The sequence below is a fragment of the Mirounga angustirostris genome, unplaced genomic scaffold (genome assembly GCF_029215605.1).
Source record: "Mirounga angustirostris isolate CCGP_5_RB_7025 unplaced genomic scaffold, mMirAng1.0.hap1 SCAF_6, whole genome shotgun sequence".
Classification (NCBI taxonomy): Eukaryota; Metazoa; Chordata; class Mammalia; order Carnivora; family Phocidae; genus Mirounga; species Mirounga angustirostris.
Genome location: NW_026991714.1, coordinates 148,800,984 through 148,826,336, shown reverse-complemented (window position 1 = coordinate 148,826,336; position 25,353 = coordinate 148,800,984). Strand labels below are relative to the sequence as shown.

General features: G+C 45.3%; 1 protein-coding gene and 2 long non-coding RNA genes across 10 annotated transcripts in view; 2 read left to right on the top strand and 1 right to left on the bottom strand.

The window, feature by feature from the left end:
* The window catches only part of ADAM12 (ADAM metallopeptidase domain 12), a 347,363-nt gene that overhangs the window by 100,648 nt on the left and 221,362 nt on the right, over positions 1-25,353 (top strand). The window lies entirely within an intron of this gene.
* LOC135364814 (uncharacterized) lies at positions 8,086-18,241 on the bottom strand. 2 transcript variants are annotated; one of them, XR_010412621.1, is made up of 3 exons: positions 17,970-18,241; positions 10,043-10,188; positions 8,086-9,091 (listed from the first exon to the last, which is right to left on the bottom strand). It is a non-coding gene; the product is annotated as an uncharacterized LOC135364814 (long non-coding RNA). The 2 variants fall into 2 exon arrangements; XR_010412620.1 differs by lacking the exon at positions 17,970-18,241 and adding an exon at positions 12,223-12,357 and having other exon boundaries at positions 8,098-9,091.
* Positions 12,761-16,753, top strand: LOC135364813 (uncharacterized). Its single transcript, XR_010412619.1, has 2 exons — positions 12,761-14,294; positions 16,416-16,753. It is a non-coding gene; the product is annotated as an uncharacterized LOC135364813 (long non-coding RNA).

The window sequence follows — 25,353 nt, the reverse complement described above, 5'->3', positions numbered from 1 at the left end:
CTATAGAGACCCAAATCTTCTTATTCTTTTAAAAGCAAACATGTCCCTGCATTCCTACCTGGAAGCAGATACTTAGGGGTCAGAATATGAAAGCAGGAATTGATCCCAGTCTTGCTGGCATGAGAACCGGGGCTCTGAATTAGAGTCCAGACATCACGTGTCCCTCAAGAGCTGTTTCCATGCCAATGACAATGGCAAGTTAAGGCAAGTGTTCCACTGATAAGCAGACTTAGTCAGACTAAAGGAAAGCGGCAGTAAATTCTTCAAAGACCCACAGCCTGAAAAGACGCTGAGGCTAGCCATGCTTGTGCAAGTACACCTGACAAAAATAGAAGGGCATTTATCTAAAAATGTTATGAAACAGTCACTTCTTTCAGTGTGCTGGTGGATTTCACTGTGGGTTGAAGTGGGCTTAACATAAGTGGAGAACAGAATTTCTTTATTTTTTAAAGATTTTCTTCCTTATGAAAAACATGTGGGCAGATAGACGATATAAGAGCAACCTCAACAGCAGGAGAATTATTATGGGAGACAATTTATTTACGCATAAAGTTATTTTCACAGCACTTCTAAGGCTACCTCTTCAATCTTAACTGGCCTACAGGGTTTTGTTGATCAGTTTCTTGGTTTTCTTTAAAAATCTGACAGACTCCAATGGATATTCCTTCTGCGCTATATTAGTAACCAAGCAACACCCAGGTGACAAATCTCAATGCCACAGAAGTTCCCTTAGGAGTTGTGGGGTATGGTTTTTATATGTGGTTTTCACAAAGTAAAGAATTATTAACATTTTTACTGAAGTCCTGGTGGTATTGTATATTGATAAAATATATAGAATATTAGGAGGTTGGTTAAGTGGAAAAATATATATATAAAAAAATTTCATATATATATATATATAAATGACATTAAAAACTTAACTAAAAGTACTATCCCTACAATTTAATAACTATGTTTAAAATACACTTAAATTTTGGGTCAAATTTATTATTGTATACCAAATATAGTCATGCTTATGACTTGATTACTTCTTATGCTCTATAAATACTTCCTCATTCAAAAGTCTGTATTTTCACATTGGACCATCAATTACCTACATAGGCATTACACAAATCTCTTTTTGTTTAGAAAGTTGTTTATTCAAAACTGATGCTTTTTCAAAGTAACTTTTGCATGTAGAACCAAAATGTAAGGTTGATGCAGATGGTCATATATTATTAATTTGTTAATTAACTTATTTATGCTCTATTATATCCCAGAAATGATTCAAGTTTGCTAAAAAAGACACATAAATTAATGGCTTTCCTCCAGATCTATAGAATATCCCCACCACCAACCAACTAATACTTCTTTATTTTATTCTATTTTCAGAACAGCAATTCTAATTCATATTGATAGAAGTCATGAAGATGACCATTTAGGGAAGTATGATGTATGCCTATCATTGCTCTTTTTTTCCCCCAAGAGCAAAGAGGTTTAGTGTAGTATAGGGATGAAACATTGGATCAAGAAGGAAGAAATATGAAATTTCTGGTATTTGTAACCTTTGTGACTTTCAGCAAATTAATTAACCTCTCTAGTCCTGATTTTTCTCATTTGTAATCTGAAATGAATGAAGGGGATAAAGACATACAGACTTCCAGTTGTAAACTGAGTAAGTCACAGGGATAAAAAATACAGTGTAGGGAATATAGTTGGTTATATTGTAATATATTTATTGTGGCATTTCATAATGTGTATAATTGTTGAATCACTGTGTTGTACACTTGAAATTAATATATAGCAACTGCACTTCAATTAATAAATTTAAAAACAAGATATTTTCCAAATTAAAGAAAAAAAGAAAACAATGGCTTATCAATGTAGGAACTGGGTTGGATGGTTGTCAAGGGGCACATTTCCCCTCTAAGATGTATGGCCATTCAGTAATTTCCTGAATTAGAATACATTCTTACTTGTCCCAGAGGAATTCTTGAACTGGTCATACTGGGAGGAATTGTACTTAACAATACTAGATGAGGGATCACGTATAACATACTGTATTTAAGCATCGAGACCAGTTAGGCAATTCCTGTGAGATCCAAGATTTCATATTTAGCTGTATTTTAGTGAACCAGGAAACCCTGAGTGAGTAACTCCTTCCATGTGGCTCGGAGCTCTACTCCCTGGAGACCTAAAATTCTATTCTGTTGGGAGATTTAAATATGTGAGATTGTGTATCTAAGGGAGATGTGTGTGCTCGGGGGAAGCTCATGGCCAACACAATAAAGCAAGTATGGAATACCACTCATGGGAGAGAATCACAGCAGAAGCATCAACTCTTAGCCTGAGGCATAGATGGCATTTTTGTTAGAAGTTGGAGAGCCTTGATGAAGTCCCAATAGTTAATTTTTGCTTTTGCACCCCAATGTTTATAGGAGCAATGTCCACAATAGCCAAACTATGGAAAGAGCCCAGATGTCCATCGACAGATGAATGGACAAAGAAGATGTGGTATATATATACAATGGAATATTACTCGGCCATCAAAAAGAACGAAATCTTGCCGTTTGCAATGACATGGATGGAACTAGAGAGTATTATGCTAAGTGAAATAAGTCAGTCAGAGAAAGACAATTATATGATTTCACTGATATGCAGAACTTAAGAAACAAAACAGAGGAATGTAGGGGAAGGGAGGGAAAATAAAATAAGATGAAAACAGAGAGGGAGACAAACCATAAGAGACTCTTAACTATGGGAAACAAACTGAGGGTTGCTGGAGGGGAGGGGGTTAGAGGGATGGGGTGCCTGGGTGATGGGCATGTGATGGAGCGAGCACTGGGTGTGATATGCAACTGATGAATCACTAAATTCTACCCCAGTAACTAATAATACAGCGTAGGTTAACTAAATTGAATTTAAGTAAAGAATTTTTTAAAAAATTGGAGAGTCTTCATGACACAATGATACATGACCATCGCCTTAATCCCCTTCAAGTCTTTGAAAATAATTTTTAAAGCAAACATGGTGATGGAAGGAAAGGCTCTGAGATGCCTTCAGGACGCTAGTTATGTTCTATTTCTTAAACCCAGTGATGGGTGCATGAGTGTTTGTTTTTTCATATTCTTTTATATATATATACTATAGATCACAAAAATAAAACACTGTCTTTTTTGTGGTAAAACCTAACACAATTTTTTTGTCCACAAAGAGTGATTGTACTAATCCTTTTGAACCCCATTGTGTGTTTCCTTCTTTCCCTCTGACATCCTTTAGATAGAAATCCTGATTGATTTGCAGAGGACACTGTCATTGGAATGAGTTTAAGGAAAGGGAGCACCTTTTGTTGCCAATGACAGGAACTGGATAAATATTTCAATGAATCGACATCATTTTTTTAATAATCATTGGCATGGTATTCCTATAAGTGGAAATACAAATACAAATATTATATAAAGAGTGGGATTTCTCAGAATATATTTGTCATTAAATTTCTATACTGACATGAACATAGAGAAATATATCTCCTAACGTATTATATAGTTATATATTACATAAATATCAGTCATTATAGTACTCAATCGTTCATTTTGTTAGGTTGAACTAGTAACCAACATGCTCTGTTTAGAAAAACCTATTAGTTCAGGCTATATTTTCAGTGACTTAGCAAAAAAATTCTACAGTAGTGCAAACTTGATTTATGCCCTGAAAATCATCTACAGGTTATGATTTAAACACAGAAATTAAGGTTCCTTAGAAGGTAATATTTGAATGTTGGTTCCTTCAAAATTTTCTAAGTGGAGTATTAAAAAATACTCCATTAATTAAAAGGATCATCAATCTTTATTTTTTTTATTAACAAAGAAAAGAACTTTTAATCTGAGGTATGTTTTGCCATTTTTATTTTTCGTATTTTGATATTAAAGTACTTGATTTCCATGTCATGTATTCTGCTCTTTCGTTCCTGTTTGTTCATCCGTGCATCTGCTCGACAGACTGTTTCAGACAGTGTCTGGGGGTTGGGATATGGAGAGAAGTCCTATGGGGTCCCTGTTCTTTGCAGTGCTTAAACCCAGCCCCATTTTATAGAATAGCAACTGACAGGCTTGTCTGAATTGATTTAAAACAAATACTAAGGAGTATTGATAAATTAAGATTTCTGATTAATGTACAGGGAAAACTAGGTAAATGACATACTTTTCTTCCTCTTTCCATCTTTGCCCTGCCATCTTCTCCAAATAATTATTTTTTTTGCCTTTTTCTAAGTATAATCTATTTTCTTTAAACTCACCAGTACATTGGTATATATATGTGTGTACACATGTGTATATATCTATAAATATATAACTAAATACACATGACATGTTACACAATTATATATTTCCCAGAGCGATCTATGGACGGTCTTCCTCCGCCTTTGGGGTGGCCTGACAGAGGCAAATACTGTTCCTGCCACAGCTCTGTCACAGGGACTCAATCTGTCTTAAGACTGATGGTCCCTGCTTTTGAATGACAGCTCTTCTCGTGGGCACTGTGGCCATGATCACCAGCCCTCTGTCAGATTTCTGTGTCACCCTTCCCACAGCCTGACAGGTTATCCAAACAATTAACTGGCCTTCGAGAAAGGGTAGGATTGCATCAACCTCTATGTGTTTCAGAATGGGTGATCTGCTTGCCTTTAAAGATTTTTTTTTTTTTTTTTGCTTCCAATTTTTATTGTTACCCTTTTCCCCAGTAGTCCAATTTTTCTAAATGAGAAGCAGATGAAAAGCGGGCCTGTTAGTTCTTCCAGTCTCTTGTGTTCAGATGAAGTTTTCTTGGTTCCCATATAGAATTTTTAAGTGTTTGGGGCTCTCCCAGCGGCTTTCCCTTTGGACTCTGCTGTAAACACTGACCATTTTTGATTTATGAGAATCTCAGGCAGGAACAGAAATCAACTTTTCAAATGCAAATGTGCACCCAGGTTTGCCTGCGAGTACAGAATGCTCAGCAGGCAGCTTGGAGCGCCGGCTGCGGCGATCTGTCCTGCTTTCCCGGGACAGATCTGGAGAGCCGCGTGGAGACAATGCACGTGTGGCAGATCTGCTGTGCCACTGTAGATGGTGGGACTCGGGTGTCACCTGGTCACCTGGGGTGGCAGCTGGCCTCAAAGGCAGGGCCATCACCTCTGGGAGGTCATCCGGAAATTGCACATCCAGAAATTATTCAGAGGCCTGAATCTCAATGACCAAACTCACTGGTGGTGGACAGCAAATCCAGAATTTACTGGAAGATCAGATTGGAGATCCCACAGTCCCTACACTTTGTGAGATGCTAGTCCAACACTGAATTTCTCCGGGCCTGAGGCACCTTATCTATAAAATGGGGATGATACCTCCTACAGTTGAGTGGATTGTGTTTTTCCCAGTGCCAGGCCTACAACAATGCTCAATGTATGAGCTTTACTCAGTGCAGGCAGAAGGGCACCAACAAGCCATTCCTGCCCACAGCGGGCCCCGTTCTAGGGAACAGAAACTTGGTGGGCTCCACACCCCGTGTTTTTCTCTCTGCAGCTGTGTTGGATGAACCCCCTTACTCCTTGTCTGTTTCATTGACATCCCACTTCTGCCTTCCATGGGGAGAAGCCCTTTCTAGTCCCAGCTGCTCCTTGGGCCACAGTGGTCATGCTCATCGGACTCCCACTGGCCCGCAGTTTCAGCCAAGCCTCCAAGGTCTCCAGCCTCACCTTCTAGTTCCAGACCCCGGGGGCAGTGCGTTCTGTAAAGGGGACTGCAGTGTCCACTAAAATGCCTCTGTTTTTCATCAATGTGACTAATTTAACCTGCAGACTAAATGTCTGTTCCCTTTATTTCTGTGTTCTTACAGGGACCCCTCACAGTGGGGTGTCCCCACTTCCTGCCACTGCTAATGGGTTGGCTCTATATCCCTCAGTTTACTTTTTAAAAGAAATATTCAGTATTATGTGTTTGGCCCACCAAGCCGCACTGTGACGATTTCAGACCTTTCCTACAGGTAGATGTCAGCAGCTGGGTCACTGTACTGGCTCAATTCCCACAGAGGCTGGGGAAGAAGTGCTCCCCCCCCAACCCCTGTGTAGACAGTGCCCAGGGAGCACTCGGGGCTATTGCAATGGAGAACAGAAGAAATCAGGATGTCACACTTACATGTAAAATACAGGTATTAGAATTGCATTTTCCCCTAGTGAAATATTTAGCTATTTCAGACCAGATCATGTGCCTGAGAACTTTTAAGTGAACAACAACAAAAAAATACGAGTGACTTGCTGCTTTTGTTATTAAGGAAAGCATGTGATACCTCTTTCAATAAACAAACTTTACAAAACTTTTGACAACAGGGTTTTTGGAGCGAGTAGGTTTCAGTTCATTTTATAAACTTACTATTTGACTCTCCAGAGCTTGGTTTGTCCTCTTAGATCTTCTGCGGGCCTTTTTAAAAGTATTTTTCTTCTGTGTCACATTTGCTCAGATATCCAAGAAGGTTATTTATTTTACTAGATGAATTGGAAGCATCGGGCTGGGATGTGATCATCCTGATGAAGCCTAGGCTGAGGCGTGTGAATTTAGGAATTAACCTTTCGAAGCCTTGGCTTGGTGTCTGCAAAATGGGGATCATCAAGACTCTCCTGTTGTTTTTAGAATTAAATCAATAAGCCATGAATGGGGTTAGTGTAGACCCTGAGGCATAATAAGTGTCCCTTAAATGTTAGCTGGTGCTGCTATTACTCATTCACTTTGTCTGACCTGCTACCATACAGTAAGCACGGTGCAAACACTGGGGTACAGTGTGGGAGGGAGGAGAAGGCGTCCTGCCCCCCAAAAACTTGCAGCCGAGTGGGACAGTGAGATGACGAAGAGGGGAGGCTACAAACAATGAATTCTATGGTTATAAGCATTGGACGCGCCTAAGAGAGTGTGAACGAGAGGAAGGCAGGAGTGCGTCTCTGCCAGGTCACCTTCGGGAGGAGACGGGTGCAGGGGTGGAAAGGCTGCAGGGGCAGCGGGGCGGGAGCTGGTGGTGTGGCAGCGGGGCTGGGCAGAGGCTTGGAGGCTGAGGACCCACAAAGAGCACAGCCACCAAGCCTCGGATGGGTTTCGGGCTCTGTCCTGCACACTGTGGGAAGTGGCAGAGTGAAATTTGTGTCTTAAAAAATGACAGCCTGATTGCTGCACAGAGAGTGACATGGAGGAGTCCAGAGCAGGCATCAGAGGCCCCGAGGGACATGCCCGGGGCTCGCGTGCGAGCCGGTGGCGCTCATCCAGCGTGGAAACTGTGGCCACTGAGGTCGAGGAGTTTAAGAAGTGGTTAGGGGACAGTTGCTGAATCTTGAACTGTTCAGATGCAGGTGGAGACGCTAAGTCTAGAAAACTGTGAAGTGACTCAGAAAGACTCCGAGGACAAAGATTTCAAATAAGTGTTTTGTGAGATGTGAGAACGGGAAAAAGCAATATTAATCAATTAGCTAATGTAATGCATCTTAACTATGTAACCAAACAAATGCTGTAAGTGAACAGTTGACTCTTTTACAGTATGTGTAGATATCGCTATAAACTGTGTATAGATATATGATCAAAGATCCTTCTGGTATCTCCTTATTGTGAAAATTGAGAAGCATTTTCTCTTTGGGAGTGCCTTTATCTTGAGCAAATATGACAGATACCTCGCTTCCTAGCTGTCTCAGGGTCGGTACTCGAAAGGACACTTCCCTTTGCCCAGAAATCCATGATTTCTGGTTAAAGAATCTCCTGCTTATAAATGTCTGGCATCATTTGCTCAGCTGAGTCTTTTCCTGAATCCTTGGAAAGACTGATTCTTTTTTATTCTAACCTCTGCATTTATATATTTTTATCTTTGTTCTCACCTCTATAAAATGAGGACAGTTGTATTTCCCTGCCCACCTCCACAGTTGATGGATGAAAGTTATTTCGTGAAGCAGTTCTGGTATTTTACACGAGGTGTAATTCCTAATGGCAGGTCATAGTTCCCCATTTTTCTTTTACTATTGTGCATAGAGTTTTATTTAAAGAGTCAGTAAAAAAATTTTTTAATACAGCATAGAAGTACGTTACCACTTCTGTGTGCCTGAGAAACTTGGAGAAAGTAAGGGATTCTCGTGTGCCTAAAGAAGCCCTTGCTTCTAAGTTTTATTTGGGTCAGAAAGCGTTACTTTGCTAACATCAGTGCAGCTCCCACTTTCTCTGGGCTGTGAAGAGACCATCTCCATTTGAGTGGCCCATCTTGACCCCGGAGCTGCAGATGATGCGGAGGTTCCGGGGTTTCTTACTCGGGAGGTTTTGGTGGGAAGACTGGAGTGAGCGTAACTGGCATCCTGGCTTGAGGACAATGTTGTCTCATGTCTGTCCTTCCTGGTCTGTCTGTGGAGGTTGACCGTTGGGTGTCACTGCATTTTACAGGCACGTTGTAGAGTGAGGTGGGAGCACATATGCAGGACGTGGAATGTTGGGGGAAGAAGGGGCAGTGTGAGAGCTGTGGACGTGGGACAGGGACGCACCGGCAGGTTGGGGAGCATGGGGCAGCCAGTGGGCAGCTGCCAAGAGCAGGTTAGGGAGTGTCTGCAAAAAGTAGGAAGTGCAAAACCACAGTCCCTTTATTGTCATCATTGTCATTCCCACCTCAAAGCCACGAGAACAGGACTTGTTAGGAATAAATATGCTAAAATGAATCTTTAGAACTGGCCTTTGCAGTGTTGATATTAATAGGAAAGAGATTTCTGGATAGATCCACCCTCCTACTTAACCTCATCTCCCATCAGCCCTCCAGGGACTCAAGGGGACACTTGCTTCCAGTTACTCTTACTTGGCATGATCTCTGCTTCTCTGAACTGGGCTATTATTCAGATAAATGAAGTAGACCTCTAGATTTGGAGAGCGTCCAAAGTGGAAGGAGAATGTCTCCCGGGGTGCAAGCTCCTGGAGGGGCAGGTGCTGGTCTGGTCTCTGGCTGAATCCCCAGCACCCAGGAGAGAGCCACATACACAGTGGATGCTCATGGCGTTGGATGCTTGAGTGCACGGTGAATGAAGACATCTCAAATTCATCTTGTCCAAGTGACCCATTTTACAGACGCAGACCTGAAGAGCAGAGAGGTGCATGCCCAGGTTCACCTAGGTCACATGGTGGTGGAGTTGGAAATTGAAGCAAAGCTCCAGATGACAAACCCAGAGTTGGTGTTGCTTCCTAATACATTGGACTTGCTATTCCGCTGTGACAGGGTCATGGGACTCTGTGCTTAACACCTATCCCTTCATTCATTCAGATAATATGATTGTTATATGCCAGACCAATGGTTTTCCATCCTGCTTGCATATTAGAATTAAAACAAACAAGCAAACAAAACCAAGAATCCCTAGGTCAGAGGCTAATTGGATTTACCTCTGTCTGTGCATCAGTGTTTTTTTGTTCAGTGTCCCAGGCAAGTTGATTAGGCAACAGGGCTGAGGGCCACTGTGGAGGACCAGGCTGGTGTAAGGAGATAGAAAAGGAGCTGCTGTTGGGCAGGGCACTAAGTGCCTGATAGAGCCTGCCAGTGCCTACCTCCCCTGCCCTGCCCTGGACTCAGGAGGCCGTTGGGCAGTCCACACTATGTGGGTTTGGCTCCTGGTAGAGGTGGCAGAGACAATGCCACCATGCCCAGGCTCATACACTCCCAGACATCCTTTGCCTGTGTGCAGACCTCTCTTTGAGCTTCAGGCTGGGCGGTTAACAGGATGCTGAGGGCTGGTGGACCTGCGGGAGGGTTGGGAAGGAAACGGGAAGGCTTGGGACCTACCTCACTCGTGTGTGAAGCTTCTCTCACCACACCTGGGCAAGCTCAGGCCACGCAGGAACCATGGCTGTGCATGGCTTATCCCACCCCCATATGGTGCCTGCACCCAGGAACCCCTCTGCAAGGATGACCTGGGTGGTTATGAAGACTCCCACATCCTTCCCCCAAAGATGTTCTAAAGGAAAGTGAGTCTAAAGGCTATCAGAGGACTGAGTTCTCTCCTGGGGATGGGTGGTGCCCTGCTTATCTAGTCTACCTTGTGACAGTAAGCAGGTGTCTCCTTCTAGTCTTCCAGTGGGTTCATTTGCGGACAGCACATTAGCTGGTTTCCTTAACATGAGGACTTGGCTGGTTCGCGATTATTCCTCCATGGGCTGATCTCGCTTGTAGCTCAGCATCCCCCTGGAGAACAAGGGAATGATAAGCTAGTATAAATCATGCTGAAAGGAATGAGCCCTCATCGTGAGTCATTAGGACAGATGACACACTGGCGAGCAGATGAAAACCCTTTGATGAAGACCAGTTGTAAAAGCACGAGTAATGCCGAAGAAATGCTTCGTGGTGATTCAAAAGTTTAATGTATGCATTTCCCCCTTTCTCTGGCTCACTCTCTTTTTATTTGTAAGAAATTTTTGTAGTAAATGTCAAGAGTGGTAGAACAACATTTCCTGTGCTTGGACCCTGGGGAGAGAGGTTCAGGGAAGGACAGACTTGAAGGGATACTTTTAATCAGTGAGTGTTAGATGTCATTTGGCAGGGGACTTATGTAATGGCATTGGAAACAGGAATCTGTCCTAGCGAGGCGTGTTCTGTGCTGAGAAAATAGCCCTGACCAAGTATCCACTCTGAACTTACCACCTAGAAATATCCCAAAGAAGAGACCATGTGTCACAAATGCCACCTCTGTCCAGCCCTACACGCCGTGGGAGGCAGTAAGCCCTGCGGCTAAGGCATCAGCTCTGCACACAGGCAGGCTGCTCTATGTCCACGCTCTGCCACTTCTTAGCCATGTGGCCTGGGCAGCCTCCCTAGCTTCTTTGGCTTGCTTCCTGCTCTAAAGAGAGACTCATGATCCCAGCACGCACTCCGTTGACGGGCTTGACCACAGGCATCAGAGCAGACCCTGCCTGCTTCAGAAAGGGGGTCTACAGGAAGGATGTGGAGTAGCTGACCGAGTTAGGAAAAAGTACGAAGAACCAGGTCTCACACAGATGGGGACCAGGGCCACTCAGGTCTTATTGGAAGAACCAGTGGACAGGCTCATCAGGGTCTGATAAGGACATTCCTTTTATCCTCCTGTCAGGGTCACATTCCAGAGAGGTGGTCCATTTAGACATGTCCCCACCTCTTGGCTGGAGAAAAACAAGGCACTTCCTTTGGCCAGTGGGGGAGGCAGAGTTTCTATTACCAGAAGGAGGAGGCAAGAAAGTTATGGGGATTAATTGACATCATGAATGTAAAGTTCTTGGCACCATGCCTGCCACTTTGTAAGAGCCAAAAATCAGATGTTGTGTATTAATTATAAATTGGAATGATTGACAGCAGATCAATAATATAAGCTATTCCAAGTAAAAAGCTAATGATGCACACATACAAAGGGTACAATTAAAATGGGAAATCTGAATAAGATCAGTGGATTGCATCAATGTCAACATCCTGGTCGTGATGTTATTGTACTAAAGTTTTGCCAAAATGTCACCATTGGGACAACTGGACATATTGTACAAAGAATCTCTATTAGTTTTTGATAACTGCATGTAATTCTGTAATGATCTTGATAACAGTTTCAGTAAGTTAAGAAGAAAAAGAAGGAGAAGAAGAAGAAAGCTAATGACTTCAAACTCCCAAGAAGTTTTTTGTCCCTATTGGAATTTCTTCTTCTTCTTTTTTTTTTAAAGATTTTATTTATTTATTAGAGAATGAGAGAGAGCACATGAGAGGGGGGAGGGTCAGAGGGAGAAGCAGACTCCCTGCCGAGCAGGGAGCCCGATGCGGGACTCGATCCCAGGACTCCAGGATCATGACCTGAGCCGAAGGCAGTCGCTTAACCAACTGAGCCACCCAGGCGCCCTGGAATTTATTCTTCTAATTTCCCATCCACATACCACCTCCATCCACCAAAATAACCAAAAAAAAAAAAAAAATGCTGTTTAAATGTAAGAGTCTTGACAGATTAAAAATTATTTTTAAACACTCGAGTAAAATGTATGATACAATAAAAGTACAAGGCCACAGCATAACATTCCCTTTCTAAAAATACTCATTTTTGGATGTCTAATGAACTCACACACACACATGCACACAGCCCTCCCCATAAACATGTGAACAAAATGTCTGCCTGGGTTGTCCCCACTGGTTTATCTTACGGCTGTTTGTTCTCAAATCTTATCTACTAAATGTTAGTTTATTTAAGTAAAGGTGGGCCCCTTCACTTACAGTGGGTGTCAGTTCATGAGGGATGGTTGTTAGGTCTGTTGACTCCTTGAATCCCCATTTCACATTCTGGGAATATGCTGCACGGAGGAACTTCAGCCAGGGCCTGTGAAGAGCCCTGCAGTCTGTATGCTTGGCTTCCTGCTTTCTGTGGTCATCCTGGATGGATTGGAGTCCTTGCCCTAATGATTAGGGTGGAATCTGGCCATGCACCACAATCTTGCTCATTCATTCTTTCTCTTTCTGGTTCCCCCAGCGGACGTTTATCAGTGATTTACTGTGCATGAGCCCCTGTGCTAAGCAGAATGGAAACCAAGACCCAGGTTCCAACTTTAAGAAATTTTCAGCCTGATAGAGGACCATGATAAATGGTCCAGCATGACTAGTCAGAGCAGTGGGTCTATACGTCCTGGGCACGTAACAAAGTGCTAGATGAATTCAGGAGGAGAAAAGCTAATGCAGCCGTGGAAACATTTAGAGCTCCTGCAGTTTAAATTATGTTGTAGGCAAAGACTACATACTGATAATGGTTTTCCAAAGCACTTCTATAGACTCATTAAGCTCTCTGTGTCCCCTTGCAGATAAACACACTACACCCCCAACCCCCACTACCACTAAACCCCACGTAGAGCTCCCTCTTGGTGATTTAGAGGTGATGGAGACCAGAGTGTTTGCATTTGACTCCAACCTTCAGGTGTGGCTAGATTTAAGGAGAGGAAGTTGATTATAGAATGAGAAAGGTCTTCCAGAGCTAACTGGAAAGAGAGGAGGCAAGGAGGCAGGACTTAGACACAGAAGCTGTGTGGTCTCAGGCAGATTATTTAACTGCTCTGTGTCTCAGTTTCCTTAAACTGTAAATGAATGATAGTTCATTGTACTCAGTGGGTGGTTCTAGGAATAAACTAGGTAAACACTTGAGAGGCACTTATGGCAAGACCTAGCTTGTGGAACGTACTCAGTGATGGTCCCAAACACTGAAAGATCTGTACCTGTTGGTGAGCCAGTCAGAGGACAGAGATGTCTCCTGGTTGGCCATGGAGGGCAGCAATGGACCAGGGAGTGGAAGATATGAAGGATAGGTGGGGAAACCAAGGGAAGCATCCAGGAGAGCCCAGTGGTGACACAGTGGTGTGTGTGTGTGTGCTAGGTGAGAGTGTGAAGCACAAGGAAGGACGGAAATGATCATTCACGATGCACCAGGCTGTGTGTGAGTGCTCTCATGTGGGGAACTTTGCTCATCCTGTTCATCTTCGTCCCAGTGCTGAGGCGAGCACCTGGCACATAGACTAGGCCTTATTTTGAAAAGAATACGTGAATGGTGGCCTTTGATTCTTTCCATAACCCGATGATGTGTAGGATTTATATGTGCCATCCTCATTTTGTGGATGAGGATGTGAAGCCTGGAGGAATGCAATACATTGCCCAAGAAATTTCAGTGATGAACTCTGGAGCCACCAGAGGGTAGGGCCTGGGACTCGAACCCGCATCAGATTCTTTCTCCTGCAGCCCTCCACCACGGCCTGCTGCCCTCATGGCCCTCAGAGACCCTTCTGATTCTCACGTCTTTGGTTTGAAGAGATTACCAAGTTCCAAGAGCCCATCACTGAGTCACTGGGTCACTGTGGGAGCTCAGGAAGTGGGCCTCGTTCTTAGTTCTTGGAATTTTAGTGAATGGCCAGACAGAGAAGGAGGTGAAGTTATGGCCACTGTGTGCTGACTGTATTATCTCTTAGTTGCCACCACGCTGATTTGAGCGGTATTTTTAGTCATGCATTCATTATTTATGGTTGACGTTTTTACGAGTACCGAAAACGAGATAATAGTGAAGAATTCCTGGTTGATGACTTACTCTCAGAGTCGGCGTCCAGCCTTGTCTTAAGTAATTCCCTTTCTTCCTGGGCTGTGAAATGCCATCAGTTCCTTATGACTCAGGGCCAGGAAGCACAGGAGTTTCTCAGGACCTATCCAGACGCTGGGATTGCCCATGCGTCACTGACAACAGGCGCCCTCCTCGATGTCCCGCAGGGATGGGCAGGCGGATGACGGCTTCCAAGTTCCTGTTTCTGCTGCGATCCGTGAGTGAAACTTGGGTTGGCGAAATGTTTCTCATTGCTGGCGTTGTTGACATTGTACTTGAGTGGAATCAAAGCTCTTTTGTCTAGGAGAAATGGCAAGAAGAGTTAATATGATACGCAAGCATTTTATGTGATGGTATTTTAAAACCATCTCCAAAGACGGTAATGCTTAGAGTGAGCACGCACTTGATTCTTCTTAGGCTTCCCAGCATTCCGACTCCCTATGCAGCACAGTTCGTTTGAGATGGACAGTTTGAGGTTCAACACTGAAAGGGTTTTCTTAGGAACTGCTTTCAGATCTTTTAAAGGATAACTGGAGTTATTTTCCAAAGAGAAATTATCTTATACAATTTTGAAAGCCTCTTCACTGAAATATTAAGTGGCATTTCTTCTTTGCTGTAGAAGAACAGAAGCTTAAATATGTACCTGCCTGGATGGCTGGATATCAGCAGAGTTTACCTAGGGTTGTCCGTGGGCATTTTATTGAGGACGGAACTGTGAAATCTGGGTTGTTTCATGATAGCTTCAAAATGAAGGGATGAGTTAAGCAATTACTCTTAACCTTACATCAATAGATCAACAGCCTGTGGATGCCTTTTCTTCCTTCTCCCACTTTCTGAGAAACAGGGGTAACATTTTGTTCCCTGAGCCATTTTATCTTATTTTTTTTAATTTTGTTTTGTTTTGTTTTGCCTGTAATCTCCTCCAGAAGCCCAGAATTTTGTGTCCTGGTTTATTTTCTTTGCCTTTACCATCTTTCCTAGGCCCTCCCCATTTGTTCTCTCCTTTCCCTCTCTAAATATGCTCTGATCTCTCCATTGTTAAAGAAGAGTCTGCGTCCATCCCCCCATCCATTCATCCATCTGTCCACCCAGTCCCAGTCAGATTTTTCTCTTTCATCTTGCAGGCACACTGCATATAACTGTGGGCCCTGCCGCATGCCTCTTCTCCCTCTGTCCGGCTTCTCCCCACCTCCTTCTTCCAGGGACCCCAGAGGAAGGGCCACGTTCTTGTCGACTCCAAAGCCTTTTCCTCAGTCCACTTCCTCCTTGCCTTCTGGCCGTGTTGTCTTCTTCTCCTTGAAGGACCCCTTTCTCTGACTTCCATGGTGTTCCTAGTGTCCCCCAAATGTCTCACTACTGATGTCCTTCCTCCTCAGGCCTCTAAGTGTGGGTGGGTGCCAGGGCACGCAGTCCTCAGCCCCTTGGGTCTTAATTCGTTCGTCTTTCTCTGAGGCCTACCTCCCATTGCCACGGGTTCCAAAATGAGTGCCTCCAGCCCTGACCTGTCACCCACTGTCCAGTCCTTCACGGATGTCCCATTATCCCCCAAAACCAGCCTCTCCAAATGTGACTTCCTGGTCCCCCCTTGCCCTCCCTGGCTTTAATTCCCAACTGCATTCCTTCTTCTCAGGCCGACAGGAGCCCGTTCTGCTCTCCTGGTCTAGATCTAATCTAAGTTCTTGTTTCTTCCTTCAGAGTCCCTCCTGGGATGCCCTTCCTCTTCCCTGCTCTGCGCCAGGTTTGCATCAGTGTACATTTAGGGGATTTCAGGTCTCCTGGATGACCTTCCAGAAAGTTCCTGTCACTGACTTATCTTATAAAGATTCCAGACTCAAATACCAGACGTGTCGTGTCCCTCTGTCTATCTGCCGGCTGAGGCTGGAGCATGTCACTCCTGCTCTCTCACCTTTAATGGTTTCCCTCTTTTGAGAATGGGAAGTCCTAGTTCCTTACGATAGCTTGTAAGTCCCCGTGTCTTTGTTGCTGTATTTGTTGCTGCTTACCACCCTCCTCCTCCATGCAACCCCCTCCCAGATCACACACCCTCCATTCCTCCTCCAGGTAATTACCCTCATTTCAAACACCCCTGGATACTGACCTCCCCACGTCCCTGCTCGTACAGTTCTCTTGTCTAGCATGTGCTAATCTTAACCTTTGCTTGGTGAGTTAGCATGCGCTCGTGTCCTTTTTTTTTTTTTTTTTTACAGATTTTATTTATTTATTTGAGAGAGAGAGAGTGAGCGAGTGAGAGAGAGAAAACAAGTAGGGGAGGGGCAGAGGGAGAAGCCGACTCCCTGTTGAGCATGGAGCTTGACCCTGGGCTCTATTCCGATTCCAGGATTCCAGAATCATGACCTGAGCTGAAGGCAGATGCTTCACCAACTGAGCCACCCAGGGACCCCGCATCCGCTTGTGTTCTACTGTACAACTCCAGCATCATCTTTTCAAAGCTTTTCCTGTTCCCTCACCCCTGCCCCATCTCAGCTGGAAGTTTTCCTCCTCTTTAGCCCCTTACAACTTGGTCATAGTATGTGCATTCCATGAAATTTGTTCATCGGTCTGCTTATATTTATGGAGTAGGAGCTACTTGAGACCTGACATGTGGTGTCTTCTCTTTGAATCCCCAGCATGAGACCTATAAATCAATAAATGCCAATAAATATAGATTGAATGAAATGTTAAGTGACTCTTTCCTGCTGAGAAACAGGGTTGGGTCCCTATGACTTGGCTTATCCAGGGCAGACATTCCACCATTCTTACCATGATTCTCCAACACACAGTGAGCTCAAGTTCTCTAGAAAACCCTGGGCCCATTCACACACGAGGTGTGTGTTCATTGTGCCCTGTCTTCTCTCTGCCTCCGGAGCCTGTCCTTCTCCTTCACCATCTGTCCCCCTCCTCTCTTCCATGCGTTCTACAGTTACTGTTCATCTGCAGCCGGTACCCTGCATGGTTACGTACTTGAGCGTGTTCTCCAGCTGTCTTTCACCAAATTTGTCTTATCTCCCAGAATTGTGTGTAAGCGGAGTGAAGACAAAGGCCCTGCTGGACAGTTTTGAACACCACCAAAGCTGGCTTCGTGGTATGCACATAGCGTACATCAAATACTTGATGAGTTGTTTAGACATCTTATACTTCATTTCCAAGTACTTGAGACCATCAGAGCCACAGTGTAAAGGCTGAACCCTTATGCTCTAATCACAGAGCTGCCAAAACATGAGTAGGAGTCTGGAAATGACTAGAATTTGAGCAATAGAAACCTCCTACCCCAGCCTGATCCAGTTGGTACTGTGCCCTTCACTAGACTTTAATAGAGCTACAAATCTCTTCTAAACTAGTTTGCTCCAGAATTTATAAGAACTCAGATGTAGAGGACAGTCACTTAAATTATGCAGTAGCAGTATCTACACCATCCTGGGCCACTCGGAAGCCCTCCAAGCTCTGCAGAGTAGCCAGCATCTGATGCCAGGACAAGAGATGTTAGAAGCTGCTTTCATTTGGCTACTTCTCAGAAATGCCTAGATCTTTGTCTAAAATGCAGTGTTTTTAAAATTAGCATTCTTCTATTCATAAAGTAGGTATCTGTACAAAGACGACTTTTATTCCCCCCAAAAGAAGTCAATAAAAAGATATTCACCCTGAAAGTGAAAAAACACATTCCATCAATGTTTTAACTTGGCCTCAATGACCTCCCCCCACACACAGACACAGAGAGCTACTCCCCTCCGGTCCCCGCTGAGGATGATCTTAGTCTCTGCCTCAGAAGGAGCCAAGAGAATTGCGTAAGATGAGGCACAAACAGAGCTTAGCGCCGTGTAGGGCACCCGGTAAGCAGTCAGGAGAGGTTCAGCTGGGTTATAATTTCGCACTCGGGATCGCTATCCATAATTACCCCCAATCGTCTTTCTACGTCGCTTGAGCATCTGAGAGCTGGGCACACGTCCGCTGCTGAGGAGTTGGTGGATGGAGGCAGCAGCCTCGCGGGGCATGAACCCCATGCCCCGGCTGTCCTGTGGCAGAGGGTGGTCGGGATGCTGACTGCTCAGCCGTGGCCCGCTGACTGATGTGGTCACGCTGGCCTCCTCCTGGGATGTTTTGCAGCCATCACAGCTGCTCTGAGTGTGCAGACAGGACGAGTGTCTAAGGGGAAGAGAAAAAGGATGAAGTCATCCCCAGTCCCACACGGGTGGGTGAGTGTGGCCACGGCTTGGGCTCGCCTGTACGTCTCTGTGGGTCATGACCTTGGCTGGGTCACATCCCTTGCAGGGAGACAGCTTCACTGAGGAAAGCAGAGGAATGTGCCTTTCTGTGAGATCCTAACGGTCCACAGCACTCTGTGGGTGTCAAAACGAGGCATGAGAAGGAGCCCGTGGGAGCTCCTTCTCAGCAAGTCTGAGGCCAAAGATGGGACAAACTGCATCTGCTCGTTTCTTCCCAAACGTAGGCATCCCGAGGCACCTGGGACCCCAGCCATCACTATGCTTCTTGTGTGCATAGCGAATGGAGAGCCAGCACCTCTTTCCACTCAAGCAAAGCAGAGCTGATCCCCACTACATGAGTTTGTTGGGCGTGTTATCAGAGGGCTTGCAGGGACCCAGTGCGGATAGGCGGGGGGTGGGGGGGGCCCATGACTTGCCCCCTGCCGTGTTCCCACAGCCTCCCCCTCGCCCCTCGCCCACGCAACGCCAAGCTGCTTAGGTTGAACTTCACTCTGCATCACTTTGCCTTGCTTTTGAAAGCCTGTGGGGTATTCCGTGGAAAGTAAGCAAGCCTATTTGGTATTTACTGCTGAACCAGAACTACAGCTCTATCCCCTGCTTGTAGGAAAGCCTTAGCACTAAAAGTCTGATTTTATAAAATAGGTGAGTGGGGGTGCCTTCAAATGTCAAGGGAACTTTAAAGTATGTTTTTACAATTTGACAGAGTCTGGGGAGACAAGAGGCTTCAAACTGGAGTGTGAGGAGCTGGTGCCAATTGAAAATGAATCACAAATGAAGATAAATCACCCCTGAGCATATAATGTGGAACAATGGGAAAATAGTATCAGAATTGGGAAAATGTGATTTGCATGCAACTTCTCAGAAACATAACTTTGCAAGCATAAACTGAAGCAAAGAGACTGACTCACAGAATGGGGGGAGAAATCAGTCTAAGATTCCAAACATGTATGTCAGGAGATGATTATTGGATTTGAAAAAAAAATTGCTCTGTTTTTCAAAGTGTTACCCACCAGTTCTTTCTTTGCTATGGGGGATTCCATAGAACGTTTATAAAATGCATTCACTGCCAAGATGCTGTGGAGTGTATCCGTAAGACTATTAACAACACAATTTACTAGGTATCTGCTGCTTCAGTGCATTCCTTGCACACATTACCTTTACTCCTTCCATAGTCTTACAAGTGCTCTTTCCCCATTTTAGAGATGGGGACACTCTTCACAGCTTGGCCCAGGCCACGTACATAGCCAATGAGGGAAAAAGTCAAGGTCACTCACTTTACCCTGGTCTGAAACACACCTGCTTTTCCACAACTTCCCAGTGCCCCCCAGGCGAGTGAGGGGCAGGAAGGGGCCACTTCGTGTCATGGCCTCAACGTGCCTGACAGATAGCAGCTTGAACCTCAGCCTGACATGTGCATTCTGCTTGTCGGGAGGAAGAGCTGTCACCCAAGACAGAGATTCTGCAGGTCTGAGTAAAGTCATGTGTTCTAAGAGTCTGGAGGAAACAATTTTCCGAATGCCATTTTCTAAGAAGTCAGTTTTATTTCCTAGTTATGATTTTTTAATTGAGGCATAATTCACATAACATAAAAGTCACCATTTTACAGGGTATAATTGCTATGGTTTTTAGTATATTCACAGTGTCATGAGACCATTACCACTCTGTAATTCCTGAACATTTCCATCAGCCCCAGAAAGAAACCCCATACCTAATAAAGTCACCGCCTAGTCCCCGTGTTCCCTGTCCCCGACCCCCTGGCAAGCACCGATCCTTCCATCTCTATGGACTTGCCTATTCTGGACATTTCCTATAAGTGGGATTATGTGTGGCCTTTTGTGTCCGGCTTTGTTCACTTAGCGTCATGCTTTCAGGGCTCATCCATATCACAGCGTGTGCTGACACCCTGTTCCTTTTTATGGCTGAATAGTGTTCCACCGCATGGACACGCCATATTGCTTATCCATTCATCAGTTTCTGAATGATAATTTGATGCCATTTGAAATTTCATTCCAGAGTTAACTGTAAGTCCTAGCAAACCAACAAGGTCAAGTCTGTCCCTGTCAAATACAGGCCTCGTGGCAGTCTAGCTAGGCCTCAAGCTGCTGCTTGTCGCTCGAGAAATAACATGGAAACTCCTGACCGAGACCTTCCCGGCCAGGGTGTCCCCGTCAGCCTCACGCTGTCTCAGGGGTCTGGCCCTTTCAGTGCTCAAACAGGTGTCCTTTCTGCCTGAGAGTCTTCACTAGTTCTGTCCTGGGCCTGGAAGTTTCTGCCTCTTCGTCCTGCCTGCCGTTCTGCCACCTGCTCAGCCTTCAGGCCTCCGCCTGAATGTGGAGAGAACACAACTGACCAGCCACCCCTTATTCTTTCCTAGTGCTCCCTTCCCTTCTGTGGAAAGTACTTTTCTTACTTGTAACTGTGTGTTTATTGTATGTCCATGCACGTCATGTGGGTCTCCTCCACCGTCCCTAACCACCATTGACAGGCTGCCTTTGGGTTTGTGTTGCTGTATCTCTGGGGCCTGTATGTGGACTCAGTCAATGTCCAGATGCTTACCTTGCATCAAGGAGAGTGCCACCCAAAGTGAGCTCCCCAGACCAGCAGCAGAAGCAGCAGGGCCTGGGGACAAGTTAGAAATATAGGCCCAGTTCCTGGGCCTCACCCAAGACATCCTGAATCAGAAACCCAGGGGATGGGAGTCAGCAGTCTGAGTCCTTCCAGACCGTTGCTGCTCACTAGGTTTGGAAAGCACCAATATAGGAAATAGCCCCAAATTTACTCTTTTTACTGCGCACGGTTGAGCCCCTTGGACCCAGTAAGTGAGATATATCACTGAGCATCACCTACCTGAGGGTCCCACTGCTTAGTAAGTGTACTTGAATGAGTTTTTACAAAGTATGGGTGACTTGGCCAGGTACCTTTCTGCAGCTAATGAGGAGTCCTTAGAAGGACACACTCCAGGCTTAGGCCTGAGTGGGAGGCAAAGAAAACGTTCAGCCAGGTCTCTGCTCTTGGGGTGTCCACTGGGCCACCGAGTATGGCATGCGCCAACAGCAGTGTAGACGCATGGTAGAGTAGGCCCAGCAAGGGAGTCTGAGTGGACTCGGGGCGGAAGCTGGGGCAGGTGTTATGGAGGTGTGCGGCCTCGGGGGGACCGAGGTTGGGGGCACTCGGCATAGCAGTGGGCACCCAGCCACTGAGTGTAAAATCCTGACTTGGAAACCGCTCTAACCAGAGCCCCCCAGGACTCCTACAATGATATGCACAGTGTATTCACCGCCCCCACCATGGGTGGGCATGCTGGCCTTTCTTTAGAAAGGGACCAAATTTTAAAGTTTTTATCATACATATAGCTTCCCTTATTTTATTGTAGTTTTTCCAGCTTTGCTGAGGTGATTGACGTCCCCGCCAAAAAAAGCACATATATTCTGGTTATACAATGTGATTTTTAAAAGGTGTACAATATGATGATTTAATATGTGTATGCATTTTGAAATGGTTATCACAAGTTAATGAGCACATCCAGCCCCTCACAGTTACCATTTTTAAATTTATTTTTGTCCAGTTTTATCGAGAAATGATTGATACATATCACTGTATAAGTTTAAGGCGTACAGCGTGATGGTTGGGTTTCCATCTACTGTGAAATGATCACCAACAGGTTCAGCTGACACCTGTCTTCTCGTGCAGATACAATAAGAGGAAAAGAATAAAGGGAAAAAAATTTTCTCCTTGTGATAAGAACTCTTACTCTCTTAATGATGCCCCTATGTGTCATCTAGCTGGGTGAACCATAGACGTCCTGTTGTTCGTGACATCCCTGGTGCTCATTCCTGTCAGAGGATCATTAATACAGAATCATGTAGTTCCTGATGAAGGGAATGATTCTCTTCAACTCCCAAGCTTTCTGGAACCTAATATTGAGATTTATAATCAAAAAAGTTGCAGTCATCACTACATCACTCTTTGGATCCAGCAGTAAAGAATTCTGCTGTATTTCTTTTTAAGATGATCTCTTTTTCCTCATAGAGAAAATGCAGAGCTCAATAAATATTGTATGCTTTAAATTGATTTCCAAAAAGAGCATGTCACCCCCTACAGCTGTTTATTTTAGAAAGGTGGGATCTGTTCCCTGTGAACCAAAGCTTTGAGCTAGCCGTTGGTCTAGACATCCCCAATTACTCAGAAGGTTGATGGTTAGAAGTCCAAAGAGATTTTTTGTAAAAAGCAACAAGGAGAGGGCTGCTGGCCCCGCAGTGGTGACATTTCCAGCAGATTCACTGTTAGGTCACGTCTCACAGAAAGGGCTGACTCTGCATCCGCCTTCTCCATAGGGCCCCGGTGATTATATCTGAGCTCCATGGAAACAATGTTTTTTTGTTCCTACATACCTTTTATTTCTGTAGTTTTCATACCCTACCTCTAGAACACATTGATAAATGATATGTCCATGCAATTCTTTCAATTAGTGCAGCCTCAAAAGTTAATCCTTAACACTGACATTATTGATGGAAATGGTTCTCCCTTCCTCCCACAAAAAATAATAGATGTTGACACAGTTTTTACTTCTTAATTTTGGTTTATTTCAGCTCCCTGGTGCCCACTTAGTCAATGTGATCAAACTCCTAGAACCGGAGGCCTAAATATTTTAGTCCCTGAAACCTTCTCTTTTATCTCTTTGTCCATGAATAATTCATTTGTCTGCATAGCCTCTGGAGCAGATCCTCTTTATAAAAGAAAGGGGGGAGAAAGAGTAATAGAGCAGAATAAGTGATATCTCAGGTTTGCCCTTGGAAACCAAGCTAAGATTTTGAGAGAGAAAATGAATTTCTGGTTCTTGTGCCTCTTTAGCGGGCAAAAAACTATAGATTTTTTTTTTTATGAGCTATTGACTGGCAGTAATAATGACATAGATACTTACGCATAATACCACATAAATTCCTATTCCAGAGATTAAATTCCACCTTCTTATGTTAATTTCTAGAAAGTTCTACGTAGTTTTAGACTTATCACTTAAACTCTCAGGATGTAACTTAAAATACCACAGTAGCAAGAGCTTGGGGGACCTCATTTTATACAATACATGTACCTGTCAAAGAGAATGAAAGAATTCTTACAAATAAAAACGCTTTTAATGACTTTTTAAAAGGCATGTTTTGGATGATTCCTCTGCATAGCCGGCAGCTGTCCTTGCAGACCAGCAACCAACCCGACAAAAATTTCTCAATTAGTGTTCTTATTAGAACTAAGAATAAGATAGTTGGGTTACATAAATCTCAGAGTCCAGAAAAGGAGGCATAACAGTTTTAAAGAAAATCTCCAAATTAAAGAGACCACGAGGGTACTTATTTAAAGAGCGCTGGGAAATGTGTTAATAAAGGCAGCCACGCGTGGGAGAGGCCGGCTCCGGCGGGAGGAATGTGCTGTCCCTGGATCTGCTTACACTTGCCCACACGCGGGTGATAAAAAGCATACTGGCCCTGGTCAGTTTCGTGTTGTTTTAGATTCTCTACAGAGGAGGCTGCACATTGCCTGCCCCAGGGAGGACCACTCCCACCACCACCATCCCTCGGCCTGGCGATGCCACCTCTGGGGCTCTTGTCCATCTCCTGAGATCTGATCACTCCTGAGAACCTTCCCCGGGCTTCTCCTTGATGGTGCTCCTCCCTCTGCACATGCTTCCACCCAATACGCAGACTGGTGTCTCCAGCTCTGATTGCTCTGGAGTTCCAGATCAGTCTGGTAATTTCTGGAAACCAGAATGTTCATGCCCGCTGTCCCACAGGATCTCAGACTCAGTAAATATAAAACTAAGCCGTAGTCTTGCTCTCCTTCACCCCCATTGTCCCTGGGGCTCCCCATCTCAGGCTCCAGCATCCCCCCCTACCCAGCAACCAGAGTCGGACCCTGAAGAGTCCGTGCACCCGGGCCTGCTGATGCTGGCTTTGATGCATCTCCTGATCCTCTTGATTTTCTCGTCTCCACTGCTCTCGCCCAGCCCAGCTGCACGCTGTCTCACTCTGGGAGCTGGACAGCCGCCTGCAGGTCATCTCCACCCTGGAGCAAAAATGTTCCCTCTGGATCACAAATGTGTTCTTCCTCCTCCCTTGTGGAGGCCCTGCCCCTCTTAGGATGAGACCTGCAGCCCCCACCCCACTCCCAGCGCAGCACTCAGAGCCTGCATGAGCCCCTGCACCCCAGCCCTCCCCTCCCTGCCTGACCCTGAACTGGGGACGTCTCCTGGGGAGCTTGCATCACATTCCCCAAGGCCCTTCATCTGGAAGTCCTGCCAACATGCCGGTGAGCCGCCACCTCCCTGCACTTGCTCACCTCCCCCAAAACTCCGCCTCGTCCACTTGTACCTCGTCCCATCTAACTGGTGGCCCCATCCTGGGGTTCCACCTTCTGATTCCTGGGGTCACCACCCTCTTTGAACATCTCCATTATTCTTCCTGTAAACTGGTTGCTTTTAAACATTTGTAAAACCATAGAGTCCTTTCCTTCCTGTGAAACGCAGAGCAACAAGCAGGGAAGGGGCAGTAACACAGGGAGAGACTGGGAGGAGGCGAAGCTAAATCATAGACATTTTTACTGAGCGCCATCTGAGCTTGCCATTGTGCTGTTGGGGCTCGGGCCTCGGTCTTCAGACCCCCCAGCCCCGTGAGGCCGCACACCCCATCTCCCGGGCACGGACACGCTGTGTGGGAGCATACAGAACCCGAGCAAGGGCAGAAGGTAGCAAGGGCAGCGCCACGGCTGCGTCTCTGTGGACTGCGTCTCCTCGCCTCTGTCCGATGCTTCTCGCTTCCCGAGCCTGTCCCGTCTCCCCCAGGTGTGTCTTCGCTTGCCTTTGACTGCATTTGTGCCATTGTGTCACTCTCTCGAGGTGACCGCCTCCTCAGGCTTGCCCTTGGCCTGTCACCCACTGGCCAGTGGTGGCCCGGCCTGGACTCAGGGGCCGTGTGGAGCATGGACAGTCTCAGGCGCTTCCCGTCCCCGCCTCCAGCTCCTCAATGGCTCTCCCCCTCTCCTCCCCCATCCTTCTGGTCTTACTCC